We start from the raw sequence: 11,663 nt of genomic DNA, 5'->3' as shown, positions 1-11,663 counted from the left end.
CATCTGCAGTTTCCAGGAAACTCAGAATCCCCATGAAGTTTAGTACCAGCTCTCATTCCAGGATGAGATGGATTTGACAGCACTGAGTTTGACTGAGGAGTTTGCTTTGCTGTCTCAGCCTCCATTTTTACAAGTCCCCAGTGTCTAATAATGCAGTTAGTCTGGATTTCTGTTCTCTGTTGGAAAAAGTGTCCTCAGGTCACAACTCCATGCATGCTCTGAAACTCAGTTGTTCTAAATACAGATCAAGCTCTGATTCTGTGTGCTTTTCAATAAGGTCTTTATTGGCACCTTTTCCTACTGAAGTATTAGTGTGGGAACTTTATTGTCATCAGCTGCAATATTGTCTGCTGTTATGCCAGAGAGTTCACTTGGATTTTTAGTTTTTATCTTCCCATGCGTGTCCTGCCAATGACTCCACACACATTTTCCTGGGCTGGCACGTCCTTTATTGTCTGCTTCTCATGTCAGAGCAATCACTCCTGTAAAATTACCTTTGGATGAAATGTTGTCTTTTTCTTCATGACAAATTATAATTTAAAACATTTAAATAATTCTTGTACTTTTCCACTGAGATTTTTGTTCCAACTCACAATGTTGAAGTCTTACCAGTGACTCACCCCAATTAGTCCTCTTTACCAAATCGGCACAAACTTTTGCAACAAACCTTTTTCATTCCCCTCAGAGGTATGCACAGTCCAAAGGGAACTCTCAAAGGATGCTAGGTCCTGTGTTACACAGGCAAGTCTCCAGCATATGTTTGCTTCTGCAGCATCCAGCACCCTGAATTGAGGCACTAAGGTGAACCCATAGCATGGCAGTAATGGATGAGGTTCTACAACTACAGCTCAGGGATGCAGGATAGGGATTAATGGAGGGGAGTGATGCAGGCCATCGTGTCACATGGTGAATCCATGACTGATTTTTATAACACTTTCTTCTTATGATATCCTTGTGAAAATCTGTGGCCTGTGTCCTGGTCTCTTGGTGGAGTGTGCAGTCTTCACTGTCTGTCTGTGTGGGTTGTAGTTAGCCGTCTTCACCTAGAGTGAAAGGAAAGCTGTTAAGAGTATAGGAGACCAAACTCAGAAATAAAGCCAGCCTGTCTTCCTTGTACTAGCAGGGAAAATTCACTCTATTTCAGTAAATTTGCATGTGTGGGGAGATGCTCATTGCTCCAGGGCCTCAAGCTGAACACTTTTCTTAACTCGCTTTTACTCGTGTAACCATGGCTATTTAAGCCCAACCAACAGCAGTCTTTACCCCCCTTGGATTCGTGGGGAAGAAGCCCCCAGCTCTGTTGGAAGGCTGAGGTGTGACCTGCAGGTGGTTTGCAGCAGCCCCGCTCTCAGTGCCGGGTGCCCACCGCAGTGGTGGGGAATTGCTGGGATCACAGGCTCGAGGCAGCTCACCCTGTACCCCTCATCACCCCTCTGCACAGCACAGCACAGCACAGCTCCTGCAGCTCCTCCCCAGCCCAGAGCCTGCTCCAGCCTTGCTGCCAGCGCTGAGAGGGAGGGATAACAGTGTCTAGTTCTGGTAACTGGTGCTAGCTCTCTAAAAACTATTTTAGTACAATGGGACTTGATGCTACTGCAACTTGATAATAATAGAAACCAGTGACACATGCGAGTGTTTGAATTATAGGAATTATTTCAGAACAGTAGGACAGAAATGGCCCTTTTCTCAGCCCCTCCAGGTTATTGAAACTGGTTGTCTTTCTGGCTTTTCTTAGTACACCATAACTGCTATTTACATATAATTTATTATAAGCACATGTTGAGTAATAGACCATCAAGCTTTTGGAGCTTCTATTTTCAGTTACATTGTACCACTGCTGAATAAGAAATGCAACTACTGAAATTTGTTTTCAATGGTATGTTGATTAAAAGCTGCTTGAGTTTAAAATTTCCAACCATCTAAAATGAGAACCCTTCATATGCTTCCTGTCCCTGGCCAGCCAGAGAGTTTATTTCCTACAGTGTGTAAATTATGGATTTTGCTGTTTATATGTATCCATCATCAAACTAGGTTAAATTCTCAATTGGCAGTGTGAATTGTCGTGCAGTGAAGCTAACTAGCTGGAACTAATTTTGAAATGGGTATAGTGCATAATTATGGTAACCTAGTGTACAGGGACTGATCTACCTGAATCAGTCATGTCTGATGAAGAAAAACGTGAATAAAAATTACATTGAAAACATAGCTGCCTGCTTATAAACTAAATCAATTTTTTAATGGATTTAAATTCCTTTACTAGGCAGAAAACGTGTCGAAGTTGAATATATTTCACATTAGGTTCTTCAGTGAATGCTTTAAGCAAAACCATTGGCAGCAGTTTATGGATAATTTTGCCTCTGGAGAGAGGAAAAAGATGTCCATGGAAAAAGTGAAAACCTTCAAACAAACTTCATGGTTTTAAAATTGACTTGGTCAATTCTTTATTCTTGATTATTCTTGAAAGAATTTAGGTTTCCAGTACTGGGGAAATATTTAGCGGGAAAGAAAGTAGCAATGTTGATTTCCATAATGGGGAAGTTTTTGATAGGAAGGAGATTGCCAGCAGAAGGATTCAGCAAGGATGAACTTAGCAGTGAAGCATTGGAAGGAAATAGGTGAAAGACATGGAAGGAAATATGAAGGGGAAGATAATTTAAGGGGATTAAATACAGAGAGATTTGCCAGTCGTGCTGGAGTTTGTGGATATCCGAACTAGGGAGGGACTGGGGGAAGGGATGAAGCCTTTGAACACAGAGAAATTTATGGACCTCTGAAAGCAGAGATAAAGATAAGACCTTTCAGAGATGGCTGAAGATGAAAGATACACAATTAATCTAACTTTGGGAGATATATCTAGCAAAGGGAACTGCAAGATTTAAAACTTCTGCTGCTGCTGCATGACACGTGTTATGGCGTTGTGTCTCCCTGGGAAACACTCCGTGGCTGGATGAAGAAGGATTCCAGTTACCTTCCAGCTCCATGCCTTGCCAGGTTCATACTGTTTTTCCAGTGTTATTGGCCAGCCATGAGCTTTCTGACAACTCAGAGTAGTCAGGCTTTGCTATACTGTTATTTTTTTAACCTTAAAAAGAAAGGAAAAAGCACTTGCATCTAATATTTACTGTTAATGTAGCTCATCAAGAGCCCAGTCACTGAAAGGCTCTGTAGGTGTCTGACTGCTGGTTTGTTATTTGCAGGCAGTGGTAAGACAGGTGCTGAGACTTTCACTGCCCCTCAAGTAACAAAAGTACTTCTCTAACAGTAGCTCCTTTTTTTTTTTTCGTTTTATGAATGCCAGGGGAGCAAACAGCATGGGAAGAAACACAAATCAGAATGTGACAACTGTACAAATATGCCCAATTCATCTTGGGGAAGAGGGAATGAGAGACTGTATGCAGCTTGGCTGAGCTGGAATGGATCAGAGAAGTCAGAGTTCAAACTTTTGCTGTTGTGGATACATAGGTTTCTTAAGGAATTCTTCAAGTTTGTGTTTGAAAGACACAAGTAAAAGCCACATTCCTCTCCTACTGAGGAAATTATTCCTCACATTATGATAATTCATGATCAGCAAGCATTTCTTGATACTCAGTATATGTTTTTGCTTCTCAGTTGCTCTCTGAACTCTGATGTTCCATGAGAATACTGCTGAAAAATGCCTTTCCTTCACTGGTGGTCTTCTTCAAATATTAGTAGGCTGTTATCATGTCCCCCATTAATCATTTCTTAGCCAAGCAATTTATATTTTTAACTCTTCTAATGTCTCCTCATAAATCAATCCTCTTAGTCTTTGGATCATCTTTGGTGCTCTTCTCTGAACTCTCAAATTTGTCAATATCCAGAAATGTGTATGATATTCCAGATGGAACTGTACCAGCAGCATGCAAAAAGTTGTATTTGTTCCTTTCTTCCTTTCTCAGTGATGTGACACTATTTACCCTGTCCCATACCGCAGTGACCTTTTCACACCACAGCACATTACCAATTCACATCATTTAGAATGAGCTATCTCCCTACATCTCTTTCATCATTATTGCATGTGAGATTTGATCTTCCTGTAATTTCTTCTCAGATGCATTCCCAGGCTGCATTATTTTCCAAGTTGAGTCTCCTTTGATTATTTTTGTTTCCGTGGTTCTATCTTTAGGAAATTCTATATTATTTTCTTTGTACACTGTCTTTCACACTCATACCTGTGAGTTTCATCAAAGTGCTGTGCATTCTCTTTTCCAGATCATTAATAAAGAAGTCCAACAGTCTGTTCCTAGCAGTCATCCACATGGCAGCCAGGAGACAGTTCCCACCACCTTGCTACATTGCAGCTTATTTCCTGTAATTTCATTACCTCAGCAACTTGAAAGCCACATGGAAATTGCTGAGCCAATGTGAATTACTTTTTGAACTAAGATCCTGTGAGATGCAACATTGTGCCCCTATTAAAGCTGATCTGCTCTAGGATAGTCCCCTGTCCTTGCTCAAGGCCCTGCACCCAAGGCTCACTGAAGACAGAGTGACCATTAGGGACAGAAAACTGGATTTACGAGTCTGTCTGCAGTACCCTTGCTATTGTGTAAGGTGGTAATGTTAATGTTTCCCTCTACTTTAATTTTTCAGTTATTTGTCTTGTGAAGATGAAGGAGTTTAGCCAATTCTTTAAAGTCCTGTAGAATGCATGTTGTCTAGGTTTTTTACTTTGTTCATATTTTCCCAATGTGTTTCCCTGTATGTCCTTCATTAGCTGTTGCAGTTTCTTTCAAGGATCCTCATCCCACTCTCCCTTAGTGCTTCCAGCATTTCTTCCTTTTTCTTTCCCACTGAGGAAATACTTGAAAAGGAACTTGATGTCAGAGCCATTTCTGAATCTTTAATTTACTCTTCTCATGTGTGAAAGGATCTGTTCTCACTAGCATTCCTTTTCTTCAAAGAGTATTTATTATAGCCTTTGAAAGAACCAAGGTCAATCTCCTTGAACTCTTTGCATAACATGAGATTTTTGTAATATGTCTTTTTCAATTGGGTTGGGAGGGCTGAAGATTTTGGGAAGGGTGTCTTTTGGGTTTGGGATTGTGTTTAAGGCGTGTTTATATTAGACTAGCAATTCTTGATTGATCAGATAGAAGAGAATAATTTGTCTTTTTATTTAGCTCCACTGTTTCTGTGAGGAAAATGAAATCCATGTTGTGAAACAAACTTTTGCTCCATAACTTGATACCAGTTTTATTTTTCTGAAGCACTGATGAATTTACACTGTTTGAAATTAGCATAACTGACCTGGATTTATGCTAGACCCTGAAAGTGGATTAGAGTATATCTAGTTTTTCTTCATTTCATAATTTCCATGTATAATTACAGTTAGTGATCTCCAGAATAAGATGAAATTGAATGATTTTGCACTCTTTAAATTACACAGCTAAAAAAAATCATTAGAAACATAGCCTTGGATGACAGTAACTTCTTCAAATAATTGATGAGAGAAGGAGTAGAACATGATAGCTATCAGAAACGAGTCTTGGCTCTCAACACAAAAAGGAAGTAAGAAACACAGTGAAAGGCAAATTTATGTCTCATATTGCCTCTGTGACACTTCTTTCAGTTTGAAAGATTTTGGTAAGTGATAAGTAATCAGCATAAATGTCTTAAGGAGCAGACAGGTATTACTATCTCTCCTATTAAAGGTGGGAAAGCAAAGGGATGGCAGTGAGGCAAACTGGCCATGTGGCATGAACAAGACCTATAGTGAGGTTAAAAAAAAATCTCTTTCTTATTGTGTTTACCCAACATTCTTTGCCACTTAGTGTGACATATTTAAAAAAATAACAAGCACACAAAAGAACTAGGAAATAATATTGCAGAAGATTCTCCTGTTGTCATGAGTAATGCATGAGACTGATCTAATAATTCAGATTTCTAATACTTAACATTCTGAGTTATATTCCTGGATAGAGCAATTTTTGGAGATGCTGTCTGGCTCTATCAACATCTAAGTTCAAGTTATTAGGGATATTCTTGCAGTGACTAATTTGATCACAGGTAGGGCTCACTCTCTCAGCAGTTCATGGAATATGCTGCAATGATTGCCTGTAGTCCTCCCAGATGTGGTAGCAGTGCACTGTAGCCGGGTTAATTCACAGAACCATTGTTTCAGCCCAATGCATGTTGTCCTTTTCCCATACTGCTGGATGCAGCTCAAGTTCAATACTGTCTATGCAAAGTCTGCTCTTGATTTCAGTGTGCTATGAATCCACCCTGCTAAGGCAGAAAGGACTCAGAGCAGCATGTTTATTCAGAGTGTCTCATCTGATGTTCTGCTACAGCCTTGCACCTTAAATGTGAATCTTACCAAAGAAATTGATAAAAAGTGTGAAAAGTACCACACTTAGCAGGTCGGGTCTCTGGCTTTCATTTGATTCCTTTTAAACACAGGAATGTCTAATTTTATATGGAATGCAGTAAATATCAATGTTGAGTTAGAAATACAATTTTAAAAAGTATTCTTGGCTTACTCAGAGATGAGAAGGAAAGAGATGTCAATTAATAGTAGTTAAGAGCCTACATGTAATGAATGGCTAATTTCAGTCATGTTGTTAGAAAATAGGTGACTTCCTTATAAAACTTTATCATAGTTGGCACTCTTTCTCTTATTGAAAAGAAACAAAAGAATGGTCTGGCATGAAGCCTATGCTGCATTTTGCCTTTAATGGAGATCTCTTCAGATCTAAGTTTTAGGCAGACTCATGAGTTATATTGCAGCAAACTTCCATTTTTATTGCTTGTTATGAATGTGTGTTTTATGGAAAACAGGACTCTCAAGCTAACAGCTTTTTGCTCTTATAAAAATTTAAAGTTTTTTTTTTAAACCCAGGACTAGCAGAGTATTATTTTCTCACAGTGTGCAAGCTTGAGAAATGAAAGCACCTGAAGAACAGCCTGCATTTAGGTGACTAACAGCAAATGTGTGTGGTCTGAAGATGGAGCAGGCAACGTTTAGGTGTTGGCTGTTTTGCTGGCTGCCTTCATTCAGAATAGGTGTTGTGGGGGGCTCCCGTGCCTTTCCCCTGCACAGCTGCTCAGGAGGTGCCATTGGTGCGCACACAGCTGTAAAGGTTTAATGCCTCCCAGTTGTGGACTGCTCGAACCTCATGGCTGGTTGGTGCCAGCAGCAGTATTTCAGCCTTGTTCTCTGCTGGGTCAGGGTTGTTGGTGCCTATGGGCACGGGGAGCAGTGGGGGCAGAGCGAGGGGATCCTGCCTGGCCGCAGCCCAGCAGCACAGCTCTCATGGAGGTGCGCCAAGCGGATTTTGTAGGTCTGCAGTGGCTCTTCTCTTCTAGCCTTCATACAGTTGCCTATAGTTATCTGAATTTATTGTTAGAAAAACCCCTCTGTTACTTGAAACATGTTCTTCATGCTTTCTGATGTTTTTTCATTACACTGGAAAGGAATGTGGTTATATTAACATTCGATTATCTCTGGTGGTTTGCCTCTGCCGCTGCATTTCTGTAGCCGATGTTTTCCTTTTTTGGGCCGAAACGCTTTTCCCCTGGTTGCGCGGGCGCTGTCCCTCGCTGTGTGCGCGGTAACCCCTGGCAACACGCGGGCCCTCGGCACAAACACGGTGCCGGGGCTGCCCGCGCTCCAGCGCACGTCTGCGGCGCCCATCGGGCTGGGGACACCGCTCCGGGCTCTGTGGCCTCACACGCTCCCCCACGAGCTGCCAGCAGCCCTTGTCCCTGCTTGGGCTCTGCTCCTCAGCGGCAGCGCAGCCAATGAAGGTGCTGCGAGCCTCTTCGTGGTTCACACCGTGTGTGGTTTTCAGACTCGTCCATCACTGGGCTTATTTTGTTTCAGCAGGTTTTGCTGACATCAGTAATGACACAATGAGGTCAGCACTGAATTCTTCTGCAAATCTGTCCTCTAAGGAATTTGTTTTTCCCCAGTAAATAAATAATCTGGTACTCTATAGTGATTTAGCTTGTTGAGACACTTCTGCTCAGCAGTGCTGTGTGGCTTTCAGAGAAGACCTGGTTTTGCCTGGTTGGGTGGCTGGGTTGGCAGAGGAGCACCAAAGTTAGGCCATCTGTCAAAGGGCTTCACCAGCAAGAGGATGGATTTAGGTTGGACCCAGGCATCTGCGTATCCAATTCTGTGAGAAGTGTTACTTTGCTTTTCCCCTTATGCTTACGCATCCAGAATGCACTGAACAGCCATGCTGGTTTCCAATAATGCTTCTGATAGTGAGGCAAGGAAAAATGTGGTGATCTTAAGGAAGGGTGGGTGGCGATTTCTGTGGTTGTCTATGTCTGTGCAGAGACAACTCGAATTAGTGGAAACCCCTGGGAGTGTCTCAAGACAAAAGTTGACCCACTGAGTATTTTGCCATCTGCTTTCTTTTGGAAGGAATATTCCAGAGAAAGTTGGGAAAAAGTCATGAGTGCTTTAGAGCTAGAATTGTGATATTATTTCCTGAAGATTTATTGCCTTTTGATGGCAGTCTTTCAGCAGAAACTCATGAGTAGTTATGTTGTGAAGGAATTAGGAACTTTTGTGGCTTGTCTTTAATTTACAAATCAGCAAGAGTATATCTCTCTGAGGTGACATGTGATCTTGAGTAATTTACATTATATGACACGGCAACTTTCTCCTGTGTGCAAATTGCCTTCCAGGAACGTGACAAAATGGCAGTCACTCACATTTAAATGTTGGCTTATAACACAAAATTTAGAGCCAACTCAAAAGTTTTTTGGACTTGTGAGTGGTCCCATTAGAAAAGAAGAGATCCAAAAACTGAATTTGAATAAGACTGGACTATCGTCTGTAATTTCAATTTGTTTGCTCATCTTGTCTTTCAATACAACTTATATTTTAAAAGGCCTTTTTGTGTTCAGCATTTCTTTGTTTAGAAGCACCCTTTTGCATATTTATATCCTTCCATATGTCTGTGCACATTTAATTTTTGTTGCATTTTTTGTCTTATTTTATTTTCCTTCAAGATTGGAACAATATGTTAAATATGCATATTTGTGCTGTTTCTCTCTACCCTTATTGCCTAATTAGGAGAATATTTTCCTATTTGTGCCTGGAAATAGAAGATTTCTAAAACAATTCAATAGATCTAGACTTACTGTTAGGTTCTGTTTTGGAAGGAATTATTCTCCTGATGAAAATACAACCATTGTATCAATTTATTATTCAGTCTAACTCCCTGAATCCAATGTTTATGGCAAAGGATCAAGTCAATAAGGCTTTATGACTTTGTCACAGTAGAGTCCTTTTCTCATTCAAGGAATAAATCCCAGGCCACACAGAAACCCATTATGTACTCTTGATATGTAAACCATTCCAGAATAAAATTTAATAACAGTAATGAAACTAAATCAACGTGACAAATTTCAAATAATGCAGTGGAACATTTTTTTATCCTCCAGCTGTTAAGACTAACTGAAATGGCAGAATTATGATGTGCAGAGTCCTGCAGAAAAACGCTATGGATTTTGTTGCTGCTTCTGCAACAAGAAACAACCTTTATCAAGAAAACATCTGCTGAGTTCCTGTTGCAGTCACTGGCAGCTGAAACTACTGCACAGTAAATTATTCTCCCCGTTCCATCAGCTCTGTTCTTTATTCCTCTGATACAGCATGCAGTGCACCACCAGTAGTTGTTAGAATATTTGTGGTGCATATATGCTTGCTCTTATAAATAGAAGTAAACAACAACAGGAAAAAGTCCACATCCATAAGGTTTCTGTTTCCTACCCCTTGCATATGTTTAAAAGGAGATAAAAACTAGATTTTAGGAGTGTCAATATCATTTTAATTGTGAAGATAATCTGCCCCAGATTCTATGGCAAGAAAGATCATCTCTGTGATAAGCAAATATTTTTGGACACATTTTTGATTGATTCAAATCAGTGTATAGTTTGGACCTGGCCTAGTTTTTGGTAAGTTCTTTCTTGTCTATTGTTGTTGGCAATTTTGTGAAAGGTGTAGATCTCCACCGGTGTATGCTGCTGGAGAGTGAGCTAACAAAGGCTGTGTTAACTAACAAATCATGCTCCCAGAGCTGTGGAGGTTGCTGACATGATGGATGGTGCTGCAGTGTCAGGTAGGGCCCTGCTTAGCCTCCCCTTCAGGGGCTCCTGAGACTTTGGAAGGCCTTGTGCATTGGTTCCATTGTGCATTGGTCAGGCTTCCTATAAAGTCAAGTCAATCCCAGTATGAAAGACCCATAAAAAGAGCCAATTAAAGCACAGCCTTCCCCTGTGCTGTCAGATATCTGCCCCACATCAGACCTGGCTGCTGTTGCAGAGGCCTGGTACATATGGCTGGGTTTGCGCCACCTGTGGGAGTGTGGAGAAACCAGATCCTCTGGAAATAAAGCATTCACGGTATAGATAATGGTATAATAAGTAAATAAATAACTATATAAGGGGGTGGGGACTTCATCCACATGTCCACCCCATGCCCATCACTCTGGCAGCTCTTGGCCCACTGCAGAGGGACTGGAGGAGGCAAGAGCCACCTGGGACTGGATGGCTTAGGCACACGAGGCTGCTCGATCTGCAGCTGTAGGAAGAGGACACATGGCTTACGTGCTTTTAGAAAGGTGACAAAAGTTTGTTCCTTCCTTGAGGGGAAGTGGGGAAGGTGGACTGGCCTCAGGGAGAGTTTTGCATGTGGACTCCTGTGCATTTACCCTTCCTGTTTACGCATTACTCCCATTGGCACGACACTTAATTCAGATCCTGGTAGTGTTTTTAATATATATGTCCTGCAACTGTAAAGGGATATTCCCTACTTCTACGATTCAGTATTTTTTAATTACTTGATGTACTTTCGCCTCTGTGGAGCCTTCAGCTTGTTGTGCTTGCAGAGCTATTTATATTCTGTCTTGCCTTGGGACTACTTTCAGAACAGTTGGTATTCAACCTTTCTGAAGAAAAGCCTTTATGCTTTGGAAGCAGGCAATAAAAAACTAGAAGGCACACAACACAACAAATAATACTAGTTGCACCAAATCCTATTAATTATTTTTAAGTGTCCTTCAGCTCAATTACAGAGGAAACTATTGCCTCTTGGCTTAGAATAAAAGCAGAGAGGCTGCATGATGGGCTGCTGTAACCCTTCCCCTGCACCCTGATGGGAATGGAGAACAGGCTTGTGTTCACTGCCCTCACTGTGTACATAAGGTCAATGTATCAGAAAATAGCCAGTCAGGCTGCTAGTTTCAAGGGCTTTCATGCCCTGATTATGATTTTTATTTAACTGTTAATTTTCCTTTTAAGTTGATATTAATCTCCCTATTGCATTACACACGCAACACAATTTTATTTATTTATTTATTTTTAAAATATATAAAGGAAGAATTAAAATACTCCTGAACCATCTACCCAGTTCACAGAAATGTTGAGCAATGGACCCAAATGTGTAACAGGATGGGAATCTGCTCTCTAGGATTTCACAAGGGGATAGGGAGTCACGTGTAGTCACAATGGTATGTTTTCTCACAAAACTAGTGAGTCATTGCAACCAAAATGATTTCAAGGACTGGTCATAGTTTCAAAATTGTTTGATTTAGAAAGTAGTGGGAAAATGTTTTAATTTTTGAAGGACTTGTGTCAACATTTTTTTAATGGAAAACAAAAATTGTTTGAGGTTACATTTTCCTTTG

At 40.8% G+C, this 11,663-nt stretch overlaps 1 long non-coding RNA gene across 1 annotated transcript in view; it reads right to left on the bottom strand.

Moving 5' to 3' along the window:
* Positions 1 to 256: 256 nt before the first annotated feature.
* The window catches only part of LOC135450334 (uncharacterized), a 50,189-nt gene continuing 38,782 nt past the window's right edge, over positions 257 to 11,663 (bottom strand). The window contains exon 3 of the long non-coding RNA XR_010441032.1: positions 257 to 1,043. This is a non-coding gene — a long non-coding RNA (uncharacterized LOC135450334). The remainder of the gene's footprint in view (positions 1,044 to 11,663) is intronic.

This window comes from Zonotrichia leucophrys, chromosome 7 (assembly GCF_028769735.1).
Source record: "Zonotrichia leucophrys gambelii isolate GWCS_2022_RI chromosome 7, RI_Zleu_2.0, whole genome shotgun sequence".
Taxonomy (NCBI): Eukaryota; Metazoa; Chordata; class Aves; order Passeriformes; family Passerellidae; genus Zonotrichia; species Zonotrichia leucophrys.
The sequence above is the reverse complement of the archived record's forward strand: the minus strand, read 5'-3'. Positions and strand labels throughout refer to the sequence as shown.